The following is a 22881-nucleotide window of genomic DNA, read 5'->3' on the forward strand; positions in this document are numbered from 1 at the left end:
TTAACCCTTCTGTTTTAGCCAGTTTTGTGTAACATCACTATGGCAAGGAATTAGGAAGTAGGTACTGCATCATTAACAGCATGTGGAAGTACAGGCCTATGCTTCCCACTTGGTCTTCTTTAATACATTAAGGAGTCCCCTTTTTGACTTCCAGGTGGGGTGAGAGTTATGAATTCCCAGGTGGCCTCCACTGAGACCCTAACAAGAGTCACCTCATTTCCCCTGGGTGAAAACTCTCACTCTGTACTAGACTTCCTATGATATCACCACAACAGGTAGGAGAAGGGACACCTGGTTGCTACAAGAGGGTTTGATAAACATAGAGACTACTAACACCATGAGGAAGGGGAAAAGGGACAAGGAGACCTCATTATCAGTAAGTGAGGATTAAAGTTCCAGCTCTCTGTTTGACATTATCTTCCTGGGGCTTTAGTATACCTTGCGAGGATACAATTCTAGGTTCCCAACTCAGTCTTTGAATCCATGTGTTATACTAAAGTCAGATACTTTGGTGGACTTGTATGGACTAGAACAGATATTATTGAATAGTATTTCATCTTGGTAGACTGTATCTTTCCTGGTCCTTCAGATAGCAAAGAAAGAGCAGGCTTTGTTGCGTACTCTTTTTTTTTTTTAATTTTATGTGCTATCACCATTTCTAGATTGCTCAATTTTTTAGTTCCAGATCTGAAATATATAAGTCAAAGAGAAAACTCAGAGAACTCATCACCATATTATCCTTAGATCTCAGGTTCACTACTTGGCCTGTTTTCTTTCTTCCACATTTCAGATTCTTCATATGTTTGTTTTATATATAACTTCCAGGAATTTTAGTTGTACCTAGTAGGGGAATAGAAAAATGTATCTTCCCAAAAATAGAAATTATCTTTTTACTTATATTTAAAAATATTTTATTTATCATTCAATTATTATACCTCCTAGAAGAGCGAAAGCAGAAAGAGAATTTCCTCAGTTTGTCTATTTTGGTAAGAAATCATGTTCTTTATTTTTGAGTCTTGGAATATTTTGGTCTGACCCAACTCTTATCAATCAGGATACCCCTGGAGGAGGTTGAATGTACACACGTGTGCACGTGTGTATCTGGTGATAAATAATTCCAACTCATCCTGAATATTTACCACGAACTGTTTTTAGAATGGGTGAGGACCCTAAATGTTCCTCAAATATTATGACTACTAGAAATTCTTCAGTGGAATTTGAATTCCAGAGACAGACATTATGCCCACCCATCCCTCCCCGCTCTGGTTTCCATTAAGGTAGAGAGGAGACTCCAGAACTTGGAGGAATTTAACCTTGGGAATCTTCACCACTAGAAGAATGCATCATGGTGCAGTGATCACTCACCACACCAGTCTATGCCTTGTGCAGATTAATGCCAGAGTCCAAAGTATAGTTCCAGGCAAGGAATGTGCTTTGTAAACCAGGCACTAGAGATTGGGGGTGTCTGGTTTTACACATGAGAGTATTGGCCAGAGACAGTTTGTTTCTTCACATTAACTGTTCTTCTCAAGTTTCAAAAACTTCAATGTAACATTCAAATGAGCCATTTTTTTCTTCTTTCAACAACCTAGTATTTCTTACTTCCTGCTTCTATTGCACTCTTAGTCAAAATGTGAAAGGCAGTATCTAAGCATACCTAACACTAATATCCAGATATACTACAGGGATAAACTCAATTTGGAGAAGTAAAATATGTACCAGCTTTTCACAAAGATCACCAGCTTCACAGGAGTCACTTTCCCTGAACTTCTGACCCTCTCTCCCCCACCCCATGGAAGGCATGCATGAGAACCATTAGGCAAAATATATGGGCCAAACATAGTGTTTTTGTGGGCCCTCCTTCACAGTTGCCAAGAGGAAGAAGAAGCAGCAGCCATTTTATCTTCCTAGATCAATCTCTGTCCCTGCTGTGACACTATTCTAGAATATGTTACAGAAAACACAGGGCCTCCAGGCCATGATGTTTTGGAAAACTCTTGGGTGTAAGCGAGATGACATAAATGAAACGAGTTAGAGAAATCAATGAACTATATAGCTCAGGCTCATCTCTGCATCTTTGGGTAAGCTGTCTTTGAAAATCTCAAGAGGTCAAGTGTAAATGCAAAAATACACAAAGTACTAGGGTACTTGGCTATCAGAAGCTTTAAAATTGCATACTCCAGAGGACATTGTATGCCTTAGCATGATCCCACATCCTAGGGAAGGAGAGATACAGAATTTTCAAATAAGTGCATCCCCAATCTGGTAATGGAAATTTAGGGCCAACTAAATAGGACTTAGGGGAGATAGACAGAAGAGAAATTTGTGCTAAAATTTAGCACATTCTAAGAGATCAGATATGATCTTCAATATTGAGAGTCCTCAAATTTGGAAGTTTGAAGGAGTCAAGCCCCTTTCTAGGGCAAGCATCTAATTTAGACTACAGTTTTCTGTATCAATATCAGTTGGGTGATGAAATAAAATGAATAAGCTAAATTTCTATAGCATTTACTTTTGGTTTTGTGTGTTACACAAAGCACCCGAAGAATGAACCCTTGCAAAACTAAAAGCAAATAAACCCAGAGCAACTTGGGAATAATATCAAAGTCTTAAACTGGTCCAAACTGGAACTCCTAGGAGGTGTCTGTGGTGTCTCACACAGACAAATCAAAATTCATGTGCCTTGTAAGAGGCAGCCAAATTGTGCATCCTGCCTCCAGCAGATAAGCTCTCACAGTTGTACAACACTGTCTAGCAGGTAAAAGAAAAACTACTGACCCCACTGAGCAACCCGCAATACAACTTGAACGTGAAAATACCAGATGGATTGAAAGTGACAGACCTAATAAGCAACTTCCAGAATCTGCATGAACCTAATTGCGGAAAATCCTTACTGCAGCTGCTACCATTTGCTTCCTCAAATCCTTAAGCCAAACAACCTAGATCAGAGAGACTCAGCATGCTCTTGAACTGCCCAAACCATCTTAAATGTACTGTCAGATTTGTCGGAACCAGGGCTCCAATTAGGAATTACTCAGAGAAGCTTCCAATATTCTGCAGGGAGGAATGTCATTTAGAGATATTGGCTGTGTTGGCATCTTCTTTCCTATATTTTCAATTCTCCCCTCACCCCAGTTTCTTAATAGAAACAGAGACATATCTTCAATTAATGAAATAACGATCAAATGTCTTCAATCATGAGGTGGCTGTATGGTTGGGTGAATCTAGAACCATCTTTTACTGAGATATATTTAGTTTCTCAAAATTAGACTCACTCAAGGATTTGAGGTTGTTTATCTCCTACTGTTTTGCCTGCATGCTTAATTTCACTTTCACAAATAATGTCATGGAAGAATCTGAGAGAATCAAGAGGTGGAAAGGACCACTCTATCTTCTTTGAAGCATGACTTTTGTGTCATTTGCTTGTGATATTTGCTGCAGATTAAGTGTTTGTGTCCCCCCAAATATATTTATGTTGAAATTCTAGCCCTCACTGTGTTGGCACAGGAGGTGGGGCCAGTACAAGGTTGTTAAGTCATGAGGGGGAGTCACCATGAATGTAATTAGTGCCCTTTGAGAACCCAGATAGCTCATCTGCTCCTTCCACTAAGAGGTTATAGTGAGAATGTGCCCATCTATGAACCAGGAATGTGACCCCCAGCCCCAGACACCAAATCTGACAGCATCTGAATCTTGGATTTCCAGACTCCAGAAGAGTAAGATATAGAGTCCTATTGTGTAGGTAAGTCACTCAGTCTATAACATTTTTGTAGAGCAACCCAAATGGACCACAACATAATACTATAGAATAATTCCCAGGCTGCCTCAGATTGAAAATCTCTACTCTATAGAATAATTGAAGACTCCACTGCCACTCTTTGTGAAAGAGGTCCTTTGAGATTAGCCACACATCCTAGTCATGACTTCTGCTTTGGTGCCTCTTGGAAAGTTGGAACAGGGACCATTGCAGTCCCGTTGTAGAAAACATCCCTGATGTCTTGAGAATGTGTTCCTAAATGACTCAGACAAGTAAATGGTGTTTCCAGTTTCCCTATCAGTAAGGACAGCAGTGAGCTGGAGTGGAGGGGACACTGGTGACTACATCAAACATGCCAATGAACCTGATTTGTACAACCAAGTTCTACCATCTGCAAAGGATTTTCTATGTGACTATTAGGGTTATGTGCTGTCCCTGTGATAGACAATACAGGAATTCTCAGTGGTAAAAAGATGAGATTATGGCAGCTGGGACCTGATCCCTGGATTAATCCTCTACCATACCTTTTTACCATGATGCTCTGTCTCCCCTAGGGCTCAGAGAGGAGTGGGTTGACCATGAACCAAACTTCTGAAAACCATGAGCCCAAAATAAACTTTTCTTCTTCTATGTTCTGGTCAGGTATTTTGGTCAAGTGATGAAACACTAACACAATGACCAAGAGGAAGTCTGGCTTCTGCCCTTGTCCATTCTTAACTTGGTTTTACACTACTAGCCCTGTCCCTGTCCTAGGAAAGATATGACCCTTATATAAATCATGACTGTCCTTAATATTTTAATTTATTGGATCTTCTTGGTTGAGACTTCATTTTCATGGTGATCCCTCAAGATGTTTTATTGTGACTTTCACTTCTTATTCACAAACCTTTAAGTGCTCTTCTCCTAAATGAAGATTAGACATTTTACTACTGAAAAATCATCCTTTGATACTTGATTCAGCATGTCACTGTCTTCTATTCCCTTGTCAACGATCCAACTAGTTTAAACTTTAGTGATATTTAGTGCTATTTATATGATCTTGTTTAGTAAGTCAACATCTGAAAAGCATGGAATAAGGGGAGAGAGAGCATAAAATAGCAGTATCTTTTTGCTTTACCAAAAAAAAATTATCTTTCCTTAGGTGATATTGCATCCAATTTGTTCATTTTTTCATTTGCTTATCAAACACTTATGGGCACAGACAATGTGCCAGGCTGTGTTCTTGTCACTGGGGTTATAGGCAGTGAACAAAAAGGGTAAAACCATGCTCTCTTGAGATTTGTAGTCTAATAGCAATAACAGAGGACAAGGAAATACACGGATCATGACCCATCTGATAGCAGGAAAAGAATGGGGAGTGCCAGACAGTGAGAAGAACTTTGTAGATTGTGTCCAAAGAGATGCTATCTGAGCAGACATCTGAAGAAAAAAGGAAGGTCATCATGCAAAGACCTGGGATAAGAGTCTTCCAGATGGAGGGAAGAGCAAATCCAGAAGCTTGAAGGGAGGAGGAGCCAGGGATGTTTCCAGAATAGAAAGACCAGCATGGAAAAAGGATCAGGGAGAGATGAGCTCAGGCAGATGGGTGGCAGAGAAGGTAGAGTTCCTAGAGGCCAGCATGGGGTTTGAATTAGGTTTTCCATAGGATGGGCAGCAATGCAAGGCTTGTAACCTGGACAGTCACATGACTGTTTTGCTTTAAGTTTTATACACACACACACACACATGCACACACATGCACACATTTTTTATTATATATATAATTAAAATATGTATATATATATATATGTATATGTATACACACACACACACACACACACACACACACACATCTCCCTGACTGCTGTTTGGAAAATTAACTGATAAACTGTAAAGGAGAAAAAAAAAATAGAAGAAAAGAACAGACTGTGACACTATAGCGAACTGGCATTTAAAGCACGCGGGGCCTCTTTCCAGGGAGGAGCGTGTCAGGGTGTGTCAACACAGGACTCTGCACTGCCTTCCTGAGCTTCCATGCTGGACCCGTCATGAGACCTGGGATTAGTCATTTCAGCCTCTCTGTGCCTTAGTTTCCTCAACTTTCAAGCACATATACTAATGCTACCTTCTTCACCAGTGGTAAGAACCAGATGAGTAAATATAAGAGCCCATTTCAAGCAGCTCAGCACACAGCAAGAAGCATACAAAGGCCTGCTGTTGTTTTCTTTTTGGAGGTAGCACTTTGTACCATGGTTCTTCTTTTCAAATTCATTAAAAGATTTTAGGATGCAAGAATCTTGCCTTTTTCTTCTTAAGGAGCCAGCTCAAAATTATACCTGTAAGACCTTCAGTAGCTACCTGTTGAAATGAATTAGTGTTCAGATGTCAAAATCTGCAAACTCCTAAAGTACCATGGAAATCTGGAAGTTACTTTAATTTTTCTTACTGGTTATTTAGTGTTTATTTTAATAAATGAACTAGTTCTTTGTTCTGGAGTATAAAAGAAACAAGCAATTTAAGAAGTTTCTGTGTTCAATTTAAGAAGTTTCTGTGTTGAAATGGTAGTCCTCTTTTTGGCCACTATCCTATAGTAGGAACTCAATAAATATTTGGACCGTTGACAACATCTATAGTAACCAAAATGGGAATGCATGGTACCTTGTATCAAGAGTTCATAGCTTGACAATAGAAAAATATGATTCTCTGCTAAACATGAATGCATACATGAACAAAAGACTTTGTTTATTCTAAGAAGTCCAATCTAGATACCTCTGGGAACTCTTAACAGGATCAATTAAAGATGTTTTGGGTTCTGCTGTTTTGATGGTTCCTCCCCTCCTGTTAAACCACAGTCGCCTCTTTAGTTCCTCCTTTGAATTTCCTTTGGCATTAGAAGATTGAAAGATCAGCTATTAGTCTTAGTGGGTGGTCAAATCAACACTCTGGCCTCCATCCCAGGCGTAAAAGAACTGCCCCTTTATGATTTCAGCCTGCTCCTTTTCAAGAAGTTGCCTGTTGCCTAAAGTCAAAGTCCTGTAGTTCAATGATTCAGCTAATATCACAAGAAGGATGTGAAGGGGATTGTCATCCACGTTATTCACTCTTTCCTTTCTTGCTCTTGAGTTATGCAAAATGAGAATAATCAATGCACTATTAAACTGGACCAAATTCTACTCACCTTAACAATGCACAGAACACTGCAGATTTTGTGTTTTGTTTTGTTTTCTTCATGAATTTGCTAACATGCTAAAGAAATCATATCACCATATCAATTCTAGTAATCAAAGAGTAAGAGATCCCAATAAGATCATCCTTCCATCTGGTCCTGCTAGATCTAACTTGATGAAAAAGTAGCATTTCCTTTCTCTTCATATGATCAACTTATTAGGATCAGAAGATTTCCTCCTTTTATTTTCTGCTCCAATGCTTTTCAAAGAGGAAACTGAAGTTGGTCAATCCATAACCTCAGCTGGTTTTGTCTAATAGATAAGATTCTCCCTCTTTGTCCAGTGTGAGGTATGAGAAAGAAAAAAAGCATGAACACCAAAAGTAAGAATAATATAGAAACCTCCCTTCACTCTGTAGCTTCAAGACTTTTTTAGCAGAGTTGCCCACACATAATCCAAAGTTCAAATGAAAGTCAAAGAGGCAAGATGATATTGTCATCTATCCAAAAGAGGTGTCCTAAATCTCTAAAGCACACGGTGTTGAATTTCTTTAAAGACTTTTAATTTTTAAATATATGAACTCTCAGAATCCACTTTGCTACAGGCCCCACCACCTTCTACATTAGTTCCAAAGAGTGACGCCTAGACTTGTCCTGCCAGCAGCATCCCACTGGCCATCCCCTACACAAACACCCTAGGGACATCCATTCCTGATTCCTGACAGATTGCTGACAGGTTCATTCATATTCTTTGCCAAGCACACAGAATTCCTGAGGGCTTTAGAGAATGTTATCTCTCATCCTCAGGGAATGATGTAAATAAAAAGTTCTCTATTTCCAATAGTCTAGAATGAGAACTGTAGCTCAGCTTGGAATAGTAGAGATGGAGAAGTTTGCAGAAAGAATAAGCCCTCAACTGTACTTAGCTGTTCTCACTGATCCGTTCCTGGAATGTGTTTTCAATAGGTTCAGGATTTAACTAACCTACGAATGGGTACCACTAGATCAACTCTTGCTTTCGATAAGAATTAATTGTTTTTAAGAGGATCTATAGGCTCCACACAATTGAGGTGAGGCGGAAGATAAAAATAACAGACATGGCCTCTGCTCACCAGGAACTTTAAAAAGAACATTATCCCATGAAGTCACAAACACAAACCAGAATTTGTGATCAAGTACTTGAAACTCACCTTCTGGACAGTTTCCTGAGTGAGCACTCTGAGCTCTGGCAAGAACAGAGCCTAAGGTGAGTCTTAGGACAAAGTAGGCTGAGGTCATGGATTCACCACAGTGCGAGGCTCAGGTATGGTTGAAATAGCTGGAGGGAGGGACAGTGGCAACAGATGCTTTTCAGGCTCCCTTGTAAGGAAACAAATATCTATAGACTGTAATCTGTGAGCAACATGGAGACCCAAGGAACAGAGACCATAAAAGCCAACTCCTAAAACTGCTAATGGATCACCATGTGGCATGATTCAAATTGTTGCCCCCAAATCAATCTTACCTTCCATTTTTTCATCAGCAAAGTCAGGGATAACCTCCGGATGACTTGCAAAGCATAGCTAATTAACATTTATGACAAACGAGGAATTATATAACAGGTTATGTAAATGCATAATAGCAGCAAGAACCCAAATGCTCTGCCTGTGGCATTTTTAACTTGAAAGGAGATCTGAAAATACAAAAGGGAAAAAAATGAACCAAGTATGGTAAGAACTACCAAGGACAGAGGGAACTGAGCAAGTGAAATACTTCCAGAGAAATCCACAGGAATGCTGAACTCTATCTACAATAGCACCTGATCACATTTTATATATACCGTGTCAAGTTCATCAGGATTGATGCATGTAATAAAGCTGGCATATGACCTGCGTGAACTCCTGAAATGAACGATTTTGATAGGTACTATATTCATACATCATCTCCCCAAGTCCTCTGCTGAGGTCATATCATTTGTCATCTTACTGCTTTCCCTAAAGGTCATTCATCTGAGACCCTAAACTCTTTCACTATATAATTTTCAAACATGAGTATGTAGTAGTTGAACATTTATATTTAATAATTGGGGGGAAAATGAACATGGTTCAATCCAGGAAAAGAAATCAAATGACCTTGAGGAAGCAAGAGGATCATTTGAATTCAAAGAACCCGTTGTAGTCTCATGTCCCACTGTGCCTCACTAATACTCTATGATTATCGCTGTTAACTTCACTCGAAACAAAGGGGGGAAAAAAGGTTGCACAGAGAGAATCCGTGACTCCTCAAGGTCACAATGCAAGACAAGCAAAGTTGGAATGATCTAGAGTCAGAAACAGAACTAAGGGCACCCCCTGTTTTGGTCATTTAGTATTTAGTTGAACTTTGACCTGTCACTTATACAGTTTCCTCCTACATAAAGTGGAGATAGATCTCAAGGATGTCAAAATGGGCATTTTTTTTTTCATTGAACATCTCTGAAAGGGGGATGCATCTTAACCTTTGATTACCTAGTTTAATTGGTGACATTTATTCTTGCTTAGCCAGCAATGAAAAAATAATGCGTCTTAAAATCTATGGGTCTTAGATTTGTTTTTAAAGGATGGTGATAATAACCAGCTCTGATGAGAATCTGTGAGTGTGTTACAGATGTGTAAAGGATGTTCAAGTGAACTATTAGATTGAGTACGTCACTCCCACCAAGGAAACTCATTTGGTGACTGCTGGGGGGGATAAAGCATAAGCTAAAAAATTCACGCATTTTGGTCCGGTCCTCAGTTTTGGAATGCATGACTGTTAAATATGACAGTTTTAAAATAGCCAGCCAGAAGGAAGGAATAGGCATTGTTTGGTCAGGGCAAGCAAAACAATCAGAAGTTTCATGAAATAGATCTCAGAAGTCTATTATTTAAATCTGAATTCTATATTAGCTTGTCATCTTGATATTTTTTGACAAGTGCATGTAAGGATTTTTGACACTGAGGAAGTTTCCAATATACTTTTACTATATAAAAAAATAAATGTAAAATACATGACTGTGTTTCTAAATTGCTACTGTTTATTTTAAGAAATAAAACATTCATCATCTTAAAATTCCACACTTTCGTACACTGATTGCTGTGTGCTAAGGGTGAGGGTAGCAGCAAATTATAGTCGATTCGGCAGCACAGATAAACTGCAGCTGTTTTAGTTCTGTTTCTGCAACATCCGTAGTGGAATTCAGAATTTACTGAGAGCTGGCTTTTCTCATTTTACTGGCAAAGGAATTGCTGGCTTAATTACCCTCGGGGGTCCTGTGTAAATTATGTCCATATCTGGAGAAAGAAGATGGCAGAAAATAAATATTCAGCATTATTTTTTTTAAAGGCAAAAATCACCTTGGCTGGGTTTGAATCCTCTGCCCTCAGCCCTTACTTCCCCTGGAGTTTGGAAGGGAAACAAGTTCCTTCTAGCCTGCCACGCCCTGCTTATCTCAGAAGCCTCTCTCTGCCTGGTCTGTGCACTCACCAAGATGGGGCAAGCCTGGCCTTTGCAGGCTGTGTTACTCTCCACCCTCCTCCCGCTGTGCTGGCGTTTCCCCCCTTGGAGAGAACCCCCTGATCTTCCATGTCATCCTCATTCATTGCTGAAGGTCAGAGCTCCTGGGAGAGAGGCATGGAAACAACTATTGTGAATTCATTAATTTTTTGCTCATAAAACAAGGTCCAGTAACATAATTATATCTAACATTTATGAAGAGTTTACTCTGCCATTTAGTTCATTTGGACCCTTCATGATCCCTGTCAGCATAGAGAAGCAATATATTAAAAGCATTCTTAACTTGGCGACTATAGCTTAGAGGACTGAGTTTACACGAGGCATCTGGGCTCAGGGGTAACTGGTCTGACTGAGGGTAGGAGGTGGCAACAGTTGTCATCCAAACCTAGGCAGCCTGACCCCAGAGCACACACTTTTAGCCAATTCACTCATGTTTACTTGCCTGGTAAGAGAATTTAGAGAGGGAGGAACAGAAAGCGTAGCAAGAAAAACAGGAAGGCTTTCAGCTGCTCACCATCCTGTCCTTGGTCAGCTTAGCTCATATAATAAGAAATATGATGTTCTGACATGTGACTCTTCCCGGAATTCAGGCTGACACCAGGACCCGTATTTTACATTGGAAGTCTGGATCCCTTAGTCAAGTGTGCTGAAGATGTGGGCCAGAGTTAATGTCAGGTTGTCTCACGAAATCAGCCCCATCTGAGGAAGGGATTTTGATGGGCAGCATTAAAAAGGTAGTCGAAGACAGTAAGGATCAGAGGGTGGTCTCACAGGACGCAGGGATGCTGCCATGGCCCTCGACAAGAGCTCTGAAGTGTTCCCAAAAGCAATCCCACTATGGCAATTATGTGGGAGAGGTTTGCACTTTGCAAAGAGCTAGCAATCCTGCTGAGGAATTATGCGGTTAATGTGCTAGAAAATCCTTTATAAAATGGCATTTCCTTTTCCGGCTTTCCAGCCTCCCACACCTGGGGTTTGCCAGTTTCTTGTATAAACACAATGGCCTCACTGGCACTGTTGGATTTTATTTCCACTGAAAAGGTGACAAACCATGTCATAACCACCCACCATCTCCTTGAAACTCACCCAGCTGTGTGGACATACCCATCGGGCTTAGCGGCTCCTTCTTGTCACTAAGTCCAGGTGGCTTCTAATCAATGACATCCAACCCAGTTTCTACCATCACCCCCCAAGCAAAGTTTTGCTTGCTTCATGGTCGCTTCTTTATCTTTCTCGCTAATCTAATTGGGACTGTTGAAAGGATGTGAGAACAGTATTCTTTTCCTGGGAATTTCAGTATACTTAAAATGACCCTAGGACAAATACCAGGCTTAATTCAGCCTAAACTCCATACAGTTGTGTGTTTGCATTCTTTGCATCTAACTGGATCTGCAACAGTGATAAGAATACACAGTAGACAGCATGAGTTTATCTTGTCTCTCTGGTATTCCACTCTGTATCATGGTCAAGTTGCTTAGCCTGTCTGGACTCTGGTCTCCTCATGGCTAGTGGGATGGGCTTATTTAGTATTATGAGTCTATAATCTCAAACACAGTAGGAGTAGAAGTTCTCTCATTATCTTGGGCTGCAAAGCACTACTTGAGACTCAGCAAAATTCTTAATTAAGTACTTAGTGCTGATGCACAGAATCTGAAGGAGGATAATATTTACACCTACTTGTAAATATTTAATTCTGGTGGACATCAGAATAGATACAGCACACCACAAAACAGTAATAGACAAATGATTTCATATTCCAAAATGACAGTGTCACTTTTAAGGACCATCCTGTAAGTGATCTAGGCTCCAAAGGAAGGAAGACAGTTGACTGAAGGTAACCATCTAAAACTCAATTAATCCGTGTAGATATGGAATCACATGTCGAGGCACTAGTGGTGAACCCAACAGAGCTTTCCAATTGGACAAAACTTTCGTCAGTTCAGTCCAAAAAGAAGCAGGAAAAGAATAAATAAGAGCCAAGTGTTAGGGGTAGAAACACATACCAGATAGTCAATCAAAAACTTAAATAACATAACAAAATAATCTGAGCTTGTTATGAATATCAATCCAAGGGCAACCTGGCACGGATTTGTGGGACCAGAGAGTTGGCTGTCCAAGCAGCAAGCTAGGAATAGAATTTAACAAAATAAGATTTGCTCAAGTTTCAGAATCAGAATTGGACAAGTTATGGAGCTAGTTGGGGATGTTATAATGTGTTCATGAAGCAGAGCCTAAGCTCATCTCTGGAAACAAGTGATTTTTAAAGGGTTCAGCTCAGGAAGTCCTATTAGAATAGGAAAATACAAATATTTGAATATTTTGGATAAATTTTCTATGCAAAACACTGAAGCCTAATATTAGACTACAGTAGACTAAAACAGAAAAATTTAGAAAGCAAATGAGTCAGGATTTTAGGAAACCAACTGACCCATGACCAGACTTTGGAGAGTTTCGTTGTGATATGTAAGATGTGTCTGTATTATTACCCTTAGGATAACATTATAGAAGCTTTGGAACTTCACAAGTCAACAGCTAGTTTAACTTCCTAGTGGTAGAAAAGAAAAGAAAAATAGTCCTGACAGATGTATCCCATGAAAGCAAAGTGCTGAAAATTAAAGAATGCCTGAAATGTTCCTGTCAGGTCCCATTCTCCTCAAGAAAGCTGCCTCATAGATGAACAAGTTCAGGATGTTCCATTTATAAAACCCACCTCCTAGATGCAGAGATAGGCCAGGCCACAGGCTGGCCAGAGAATCAAAGACTAATGAGAACAGCAAGTTGAACCTGGTTATGGTTACCTTTACTTGGGTTTACTGTTAAACCTGCCAACGTAGTTTGAGAGACACATGTGGGAACCAGGTGAGAAATTAGGCCATCTCCCCAATTTTTCAGCAAGTGTCAGACATGTTCCCATAGACCAATGGAAGTAAGTCCTTCCCCCAGAAAACTGGGCTGGTTTTGCATGTGACGTGGTTCATCAGAGAAAAACTTGTACTCCATTTAATAAGAAGAAATCAGCACCACATTTACTGACTTTAGTGTTCTCTTTTCCTCTTCATAATTGAATCTACTAAGTCTTTCAGGGCACCAGGACCGGCAATGGACTTCATGGAAGAATTGAGCTCACTTCAAAATTTTTGAATGACACGAAAACATGCAACTGTCCCCAGAATACTTTGTAAACATTTTTTATTTAAAGATCTGTGGAGAAGCCTGGAGTATTTCTACCACTTCTCATGGATGCACAAAAAGGCGAGAAGAGCTGAATGAAATATCCCTTCATACTTGACACCTTGTCCAACCTCCTCTGAACCCAACACAGGATACCACTGAGACTATCCAGACCACAACCCTCCACCATGGCAAGATGGCCGGGCTGTTGGGCAGGCGTAGGTAGATTTTTCCAGAAAATACTGGAATGTTTTAAATTTTGTGCCAATCACTAAATACCCAACGAGCCAAATATTCCTGTTCCCCCAGTGCTTAAGAGCGTGTCCTCAAGCTTCCACCCAGCTAGTGAGTCTATGGAGAGCAAAACCCACGCTGAGCTCTACGCTGCCAGGATGAAGTGACATGCAAAGGGAAAACGAGGGCACACTGCTAAAGGCAAGGGTAAGAGAACAGGGCATGTGTAATATGCGAACAGCAGCCGGAGAGCCAAAGCACAATAGGAGACACAACCAACGGGAGAAACAAAGGGCAGCCAGACAATATTTCACAAATACATTAGGAACAAGACAAAGGAGAATGTAGACCCGCTAATTAGTAGGGAGGGAAAACAAATAGCAGATGCATCAGAAGGCTTGAGTTTTTAATACCTATTATGCTCTAGGCTTCACAAAAATGGTTAGCTATCATCAGAAGCTGAATATAAACCACAGTAATGAGCACATGGGGGAAGAAAGGGGAAGTTTAAATGGAAACCAAACAGATTAGTAACTACTTAGTCAAGCTGGATGGTTTCACATCAGGACCTGACGAAAGTCACAGTGCTATGGTAACCAAAATGAGCTCTTGAAATGCAAGTTCCTGTTAAAAATGCTAAGGAAGGAGTGGGAAGATTTCAGGTGGCCAAATTAGAGGCAACTGCAAGGTTAGCACTGGGCAAGAGGAAATAAGAAGCAGCTGGAAAGAAGAGTTTTGCCCCTTAGGGAGGAAACCCAAGTCTCCTCTACTGTGTAACAGTGGAAGTGAGTTGGAGATGTGGAGGTATCTACCCCTGTCCAAAAGCAGAGGTAGGGAAGACTCGGCCAGCCAGTACGACAGGTAGAGAAGAGCTTTGGATGAGATCCTACAAATGCCACATTCCAAAATAGAGCCTCTAAGTCTCAATAAAACTGTCAGCCAGTTGATGAAAGAAGACAACAGCGGGGGCCTAGGCTGGGTTCTGTAGAGCTGCCGAGGCAGACCTGAAAGGTTAACTGGGGTTCTGGGCCTTGAGTTTTCAGGTTAATAATAGCTAAACTACTTTTCTTCAGCTCTAAGTCATGTGCCATACTAAGTGCTTCATTTGCATTTTTAATTTTTCTCAGGGAGTTGTTAAGATGGATACTATGAATATCTACACTTTCTAAACTCTTAACTTCCTTGACCCTCAGATCCTTCATGTAACTGATCTGAACAGGCAGAGCCACAAAGGTGAAAGAATACCAAGAACCTGTACTTATCTGTTCATTTGCTGGTCCTCAAATGCAAAATCTGTACAACTGCTTTGACTTGTTTACATGATGGACATTCAATGTATTATAGGATTTTTCATTGACATGTAGCCCTAAGGGTTCCACAATAGTTTAGCAAATAAACAGATGTGCTAAAAAAATATGCAAGTTCTGCATACTTATCATATCTTTCTCTAACTATCAGATAATGAGAAAGGTTAACTGGACAATGAAGTCCACACTTAGCTGCAGTTAATGAACAAGAATGGCCACAGTCCAAAGTGGCAGGCAGCAACTCAGTGAGGTCATTTTTATCTTGAGCAAGGATGATGAAAATGTGTGACTCACTCACATTTCCTGCAGCCATGTAAGACATTGGTAAATAAGCCCAGAAGTATTTCTCCTGGGGCCAAGATGGGATCCATGAGTCCTGTTCCACACCCAACACAAGATTCTGTTTGCAAAAATATACATACACTATAGAGTAAATCTTTCTGGTATCAAGCCAGTAGAACTTTCTGGCTTAATTTTTCTTTTTAATTCTTTCATTCAACCAACATTAGGAAATTTTAGCCTCATACTAACAAAATAGATCTCTGTTATATTACTTCTTAGTCATTTCTATGCCAGTTGGAATTGTAAGTATTCCATTAACACACAAAAAGTTCCTGGGCAAAAACATAATATATAGCATTCCCTAAAGTCAGGAAACTTAGAACTGTCATTTCACAGAACACATGACATCCTATAGGGTACTTCGAGGTACACAGTTTTGAAAGGTCAATATCACATTTCTTCTGAGTAACCAAGAGATTGTCATTTATCATACTCAACATGTTTCTTCACTGGGTGGCAGTGACATAGTGGTCAGCCCTAGATTAAGTTTAGGACATAACCAAGCAAATAGAAAATGTGCTGATGTTGAGGTCTAGACTACAGAATTGGGACTCTCTGAGTCTCCCCTCTGAGAATAAGAATTGATTCTAGGGTCCCATGCAAAATAAATTAGTGAACAGTCAAATGAGTCTACCTCTAGAGAGATGGATGAGGAAAGAGCTAGCAGTCACACATAACCCTAAAGATAAATGCTAACAGATTCCTACTTCCAGTTTTCCCTTCTATATGCATTAGGCAGATTCTTCTAGTCACTGAGTTTAATGTAATTATGAGGTTACAAAATTCTTTAGTAATACTCTAGGTTTTCCTATGCACCTCTCTTTCAGTGAATATCCAGGAACATTCCATGCATTTATGCCACTTCTAAGAATGGGTTATTCTGGGCATGCCACTCACATCCCCTGTATTTCAATTTTTATTAATTTGATGGTTAGAAGCTGCCATGTGCCCAGAGTCTTGAGTCAGAATTTTGAATGCTATACACTTAACTACATGTTGCTTGGAAGCTGGCAAAACCTTGTGAGCTCAGTACAAAACCAGCATAGGAGACTCCTTTATTCTCTGCCAATAAGAGTGCCATTTGCCAGAGTCTAAATAAGAAGTTGATCTTTGAAGGTACATCCTGCATTCGTTTGACCTCTAATCAGCACTAATTGACTTAGCATATACTTATTGCAAACATTTGTCACTAACACTAGGGACGCAACAGTAAAAACAGACACAGCATGGTCTCTGTCATCACAGAACTGATGGCCTATATGGAATATCTGTGTTGTCCCGGAGATGAGGTGAGCCTCCCATGCTGCAGCTCAGGAGTCACCAACACTGTCCATGCAAATGAAAGGGACTTAAATTAGAAGATTAAATTTAAAGAGACTTAAATTTAGACATTTAAATTTCTAAATAGATCTGGTCTTTCTACTTTTTGGAAGTTATAAGCTACACAAGAACTTGGGAGCTGGTTTTCTGGTCATCTGTGCCAACAAGTTTGTCCTCACCTTGGACCCAAGGAGACTGTATTAAATTTGTACCATGGTTGTTTATAAATTATCTGTGACATTTTTATTTTGAGCCATCCAAGCAAAATGTTATGATTTCATTATAAGCAAGAGAGAGAAAGCGAGAAAGCAAGAAAGAGAGAGAGAGAGAGAGAGAGAGAGAGAGAGAGAGAGAGAGAGAAAGGTGCCTTTCTTTGATTTCTTTGTGTATACACTTACATAAAAGGAAAACATTTGGCTAATATTTGGCTGGCCATTTTCCACAATGGTGATGCTCAAATAATGTCATACTATTTTGAAGCAGTGAAACTGACCTGTTCTTAATTAACCAGGCTACAGGGTAAAATAATGTGTTAATGCCTAGTGTTCCTTTTAAGATAATGTACACCATAGAATTCCTGGAACATATTAGCTCTTCCAGATGACTCCAATACTTCTTCTAAATGATGCTTGTATTTCTGTTAGAAGTCTTTAACTTTTTATACAGCTGAAACCCCAGAGGATATTCTGGCTAACATCCAAGAGTCTCTAACAGTGATTGAGGAACTAGTCACTACCTCCAATGAATGACAGTAGTTCTTTACAGAGGAAGAGTCTATTGCTTACCTGACTCTTCTCCTCTGGGGTTTGACACCCTCAGGATAAAGTCCATGAATAGGACTAAGTTTACATAAAGGAGTCCCTAGAAACAGTTCTAAGGGCTATCACTTCTTTGGCTTGTCCCTGCAACCCTTACTCAAGAAAAGCTATCATTGCAGGGAAGAAGGTAGATTGACTCATTGACATTTAGACAGAGCTCTTTCATTTAGCTCTGAAAGGGCTTTTCTAGGTATTATCTCATTCAGTCCTCAGAGAAACAACTCACCCAGGATCACGATCACCGTTCACGAGTGGATGCTGTCACATCAGAGCCCAGACTTTGAGAGGTCAAGTTCATTGTGAAACACGCTTAACCAAACCAGCTCATCAAATCTGATTTCAATTCACAGATGCCTGCATTTCCACAATGGCGATATATCCCTGTTTTCCTAATTGTCACAAAGCAAATGCAGCAGAAAGAAATAAGAGAATTCTCCAAGCTTTCTGGGAGCAGATGATGATAATTCAGAAGATAGAAAGAAACAAAGGCCTAGACTGCCTGGTGGGTGGAGAAGGGGAGGGTGAAGGCTCGGAAGGGCCATCCTGGGGAGACACCTTTGGCCTTCCTCACTGTCCTGCTCATAGCTACTTGACATTGACAATACTATTGCAGAAAGCATCCTGTGCAACCAATAATATCTGCATGAAAAGAAGACCTCACATCTGCATGTTTACAATGTCCCCAAGGTGACTTTAACCATAGCTTAAGAACCACTCAAGTTAGAGAACTAACTTTTAAGCCTAAGACATTAATATGCTAATTATACTGCCCCTTCACCCCCAAATTAGCAGCAGTCTTTGAGGGTAAAAAATCCCAAGGCAGGCTCTGCACTCAGGAGTCTGTCTGCAGTGCACACTGGTAATGTATCCCTTTCTGTTTACAGGCTCATGATAGTCAGGATGGTATTCACACTACTGAAGAGAGTCGTGCTATTGTGCACCACAATATTTATGTAGGATTCTTTATCACCAAATAAGTAAAACAAGGATACAGATAGCTCATTCATGACTCATTGGTATGAGAGGGACTTAAAGAAAAGAGTATTTTTCTAATCTTAAAAGAAGGATTTTGTCCTCAAAAACTTTATCATCATCATTATTATTATTAGTTTTATTTTGACACTAGTGGTTACCCAGGAGTAGCTATCGTAGGGCAGCCAAGGATGGTAATTGAATGAAGAATTGATTTTTATTTCATCTAACAAAAAGAAGCTTTTATTATTTTTACAAATTACTCATAATTACAATTGTCTGGAGAATGTCTTATCAGTTTGAGTGGGACAGAAATAAGCTAGATGTACAATAGCACTTCCTCGTCTATGATTTAAATTCGTGTGCTCATTACTGGCAATGTAAATTAGCATTATAGCAAATTTAGTCCATGTCACTCTTCTGGGCAGAGTCTAATATTGCTGACGAGCAATATTCAGCACATATATCATGTAATTCTACCCTGTAACATTCAGGGTTGCCGTGTAGGGGGCCTCAGGTATTCTTTGAATGGATAGAGATTCTGTCAGACTTCCCACATCCAGGCTTGATTCATAAAACATTAAGCAGCTACCATGCTCTTTTACATACAACAGTCTTGAAGATTAGGTACCTATTTTCTAGCTATATTTTGGAGACCACTTATTTTTATAAATATGTCTTCCAGCCATTCTCACATCTGATCCTTGGCAGATGCCTAAGGTAAATGAAATCTCCACCTCAATCTGAACACTGAAGAATCCCAGGACAAGAATGACAGAGGGCAGAAAAGCATGACATCTTTTCCCATAAGAGTCTTAGTTGACACTTCTTTAGCAAGTGGCAAATTAACCTGAGAAAGCATAACAAATTTATTTAGTCAAAAGTTTGATGTGACACAGAAGCCTTTGAAATGAAGACTCAAAGACCCAGGGGAAATGGTCTCTTTTCTGCAGAGATTTGATGAAGAATGGACAGTCATGTAGAAGTGTGATAGGAAGAAAGGAGATGAATTGATGGATCCAGATTGAAGGGAGAAACTCAGCAAGGCCCATGTGTGTGTCTGCCATTGGCTTCTGTGTCTAACATTCCTTTCTCCCAAGTAGAGGGCACAGCCCCTTCTGGATTGAAGGTCTTAGGATCTACTATCAGACAAAGTAGGTCAGAGAATGTCTTTATGTCCAGCCTTGACACTAAAAGAGCAATATTTTTAGGCTTTCTGGCTTGCTTTGAGGAAGATGGGTTCTAGTTTCTATGACCCACCTGGGTGAAGAGGAACTCTGGTTTCTTTGACTCAATTCTGTGGAGAATGAAGGACAAGGAACAAGAGGGCAGGACAATGTCAAAGAGACCTTGGTTCTAAGGCTGCTTCTGAGGCCTCCCAATGCCCTTTACTTCAAAGTACTTAGCTTGCTAAAATGCCGTACTTTCCATCACTAGCTTTGAACAGACTCCAAAGTGTGCCTTATCTAGTAATTCAGAACTGTACGCCATTCTCAAGAGAATGCCAAAGATTTGTTGAAGCCAAATAATTTCTCGAAGTGTTCTGATGTCTCCATGGGAGATTATAGGAATTTTTGTTGTCTTTCCCTGATAGCTTCGCCCTCCCCACACACATAAATAAATACACACATACAACCCAAGAGGACTCTTTCTTTGGGTGGATTTCCTCTCTACTCTGCAGGTTGAGAATTCCAGAGGTTAGGGCAGAGGGGAAGGGGGCCATTCTCGATCGCTACGCAACAATAGCATATTGATACCTGGTTACTTACAAAGTTGTTTGGAAACAGTGAGTACTGAGATGGGCAGAGTGTTTTAAAAGAGGAAAGGTTTCTGAAACGACCAATGCAGCATGCTATTCACTAATTCTTGTTAAAAACTATTTTCAGTGTTGAATTGGTACTGTTCTTTGATTCCAGGTGCAGAACAGAATGGTCTTTTTAATGTCATGTCCTCAAATTACATAGGAGTACACCAGAGGGTGGACCTACACCTGCAGCTGGTGACTGCTCACAGTATTTATAATGCAAAATAGCTAATTAAGATGATGGTCAAGTGGTAGTTTTCTGCTGATATTAGCACAGAAAATCATGGCTGTCTCTCTGTGTGCTCTTACCCTATACAGTATCAGCAAGCTAACAACAAATGCCCAATTTCAATATCAGATCTATCAAAAAGAAGCTAAGTACATCTTCCAAATAAATGCATTTGAACTGACATTCACTGATGGTCATGCATCTTATCAGTCTGAACTGGTACTCCTTTAATTCATAGTCTCTGCAGTGGGGCCCAAGGACCAGGTGCATCAGGTTGAGCTGCAGACATTTTCTAAGGTGCAGATTCCTTGATTTTACTCTGGACTTACTGGATTAGATCCTGGGAATCTGCATATTTACAATGTCCCCACGGTGACTTTAACTATAGTTTAAGAATCACTCCCTAAAACAAATGGTAATAACTTGACTAAGGTCTTGTAGCATCTTTAAGAAAGTAAAATAACTGGTTACTAAATTATTCATAGGACAAACAGTTCTGGGAAAAGAAAAATAACGTCACCAACCCCTGATATCTGACCACATGCTGCAGATCCTGACTCTACATCCTATTCTCAGTCACTCATTCTTGACTCCAACATCAACCATGTCCAAATTGCCCACACTGAGTCACCTCTTTCCTGCCCAAAGGCACTAGGCAAGGCACTCTTAGGGTTCAGATGTCCTTTCATTAGAATCCCAGAGGAGTAAGAGGCTGATTCTTAAGTTTGCAAGTTCAGATTTTCACTTTTACAAATTGAGTCAGAATTAATCACCTCTACTAAAGTTCTTTTGGCCATTGTTTAATTAGAAATGCATCAGTTTTAGAACAAGATTTCACTTGTATTCAACATAGTCCTGGAAACTCTAGTCAGAGCAATTAAAAGAAAGAAATTAAAAGGACACAAGTAGGAAAAGAACTCAAACTATTCCTATTTGCCGATGACATGATTCTATATTTAGATGACCCAAAAAACTCCACTTGAAAACTTCTAGAACTCATAAATGAATTCAGGAAAGTAGCAGGATATAAAATTAATATCCATAAATCAATTGTATTCCTATACATCAGTGATGAATCAACTGAAAGAGAAATTAGGAACACTATCCCATTCACAATAGCCTCAAAAAAAATAAAATATTTGGGAATCAGCCTAGACAGTAGTTATCAGGGGTCCAAAGACCTGTCAGAAACAGTGTTTGAAGGATTTCTCCAGTACATTATGTTGCTCCATCCAGTCTTGAAGTACTGGCTCATATTAATGGGAAAGCATGTAGATAAATGTTTGACAGGGTGTTCTGAAAGCCTTAAACGAAAATACCCAACACCGTAAGTCTGAACTTGCCTAATAACCAAGGTGGTGAAAGGTATTTGAATTCTTCAAAGACAGGCAATATCTTGATGTCTGTTACCACTGGGCTCGAGAAGGACTCAAGTGGACCAGGTCTTCTCAATAGCATCTAATTGATGCTACTGTAAAACTCCTTAGCCACAAATTTGGAAAGTCTTTAGTAATCATTTGTTCCAATGATTTAATTAAAATTTAAGCCACACATCTGTTTGAAAACATAGCAACAGAGATAGCGAGGCTTGTTCATGGGATGGTGATTGACAGGGAGGAACAGATTGACTTGGCGTATATGTAGAACTCATTAATCTTTTTCAAGTACATTCGGGGGAAACATGGAGTTCTCTCAACAAGCTGTTACCAAAACAACACTTTTATTTGCACAGTTGGAATCCTAACTGTATAAATGGAAGTCACAAGTTAAGGAAGACAGCCCTTCTCCAATGTGATCAAGTTTTCTGGAATTGTACCATCTGACGTTGAAAGCAGCACATTAGTTAAATAACATCATGGCCTTGCTTTAATTTAGTTCCTGCAGTGTTAGTATCTGAATAGGATCCAGCCAACTCTACGGTCAGTCTTAGCACATGCTAAATGTGGTTGCTCCTTGCCTGTTTGTGAATTTCACATCTGCTTTAAGCCTCAAATCTTCGAGTTTCAAAAAGAAAGCTTATTTACTCACTAGAGATCTGGGAGCTTTCTAAGCCATCTTGGTATATCATTAGGAGATTAGATGCCACCATTATATAAGAGGGGAAAAATTAAAGATAGAACTATCATTTCCTTGAAGAGAGAGCAGTCAAAATAAAAGAGAAAAGAAGAGCAACCACCCTAAGGAAGACACCCTCCAAATATCGGTGAGAGATCTGAGCTGATGGGAATTTTCATGAACTTAGCATTTCTGGCTTTGTTCTTTCTTTGAA

Source organism: Sciurus carolinensis, chromosome 12, assembly GCF_902686445.1.
Source record: "Sciurus carolinensis chromosome 12, mSciCar1.2, whole genome shotgun sequence".
Lineage (NCBI taxonomy): Eukaryota > Metazoa > Chordata > Mammalia > Rodentia > Sciuridae > Sciurus > Sciurus carolinensis.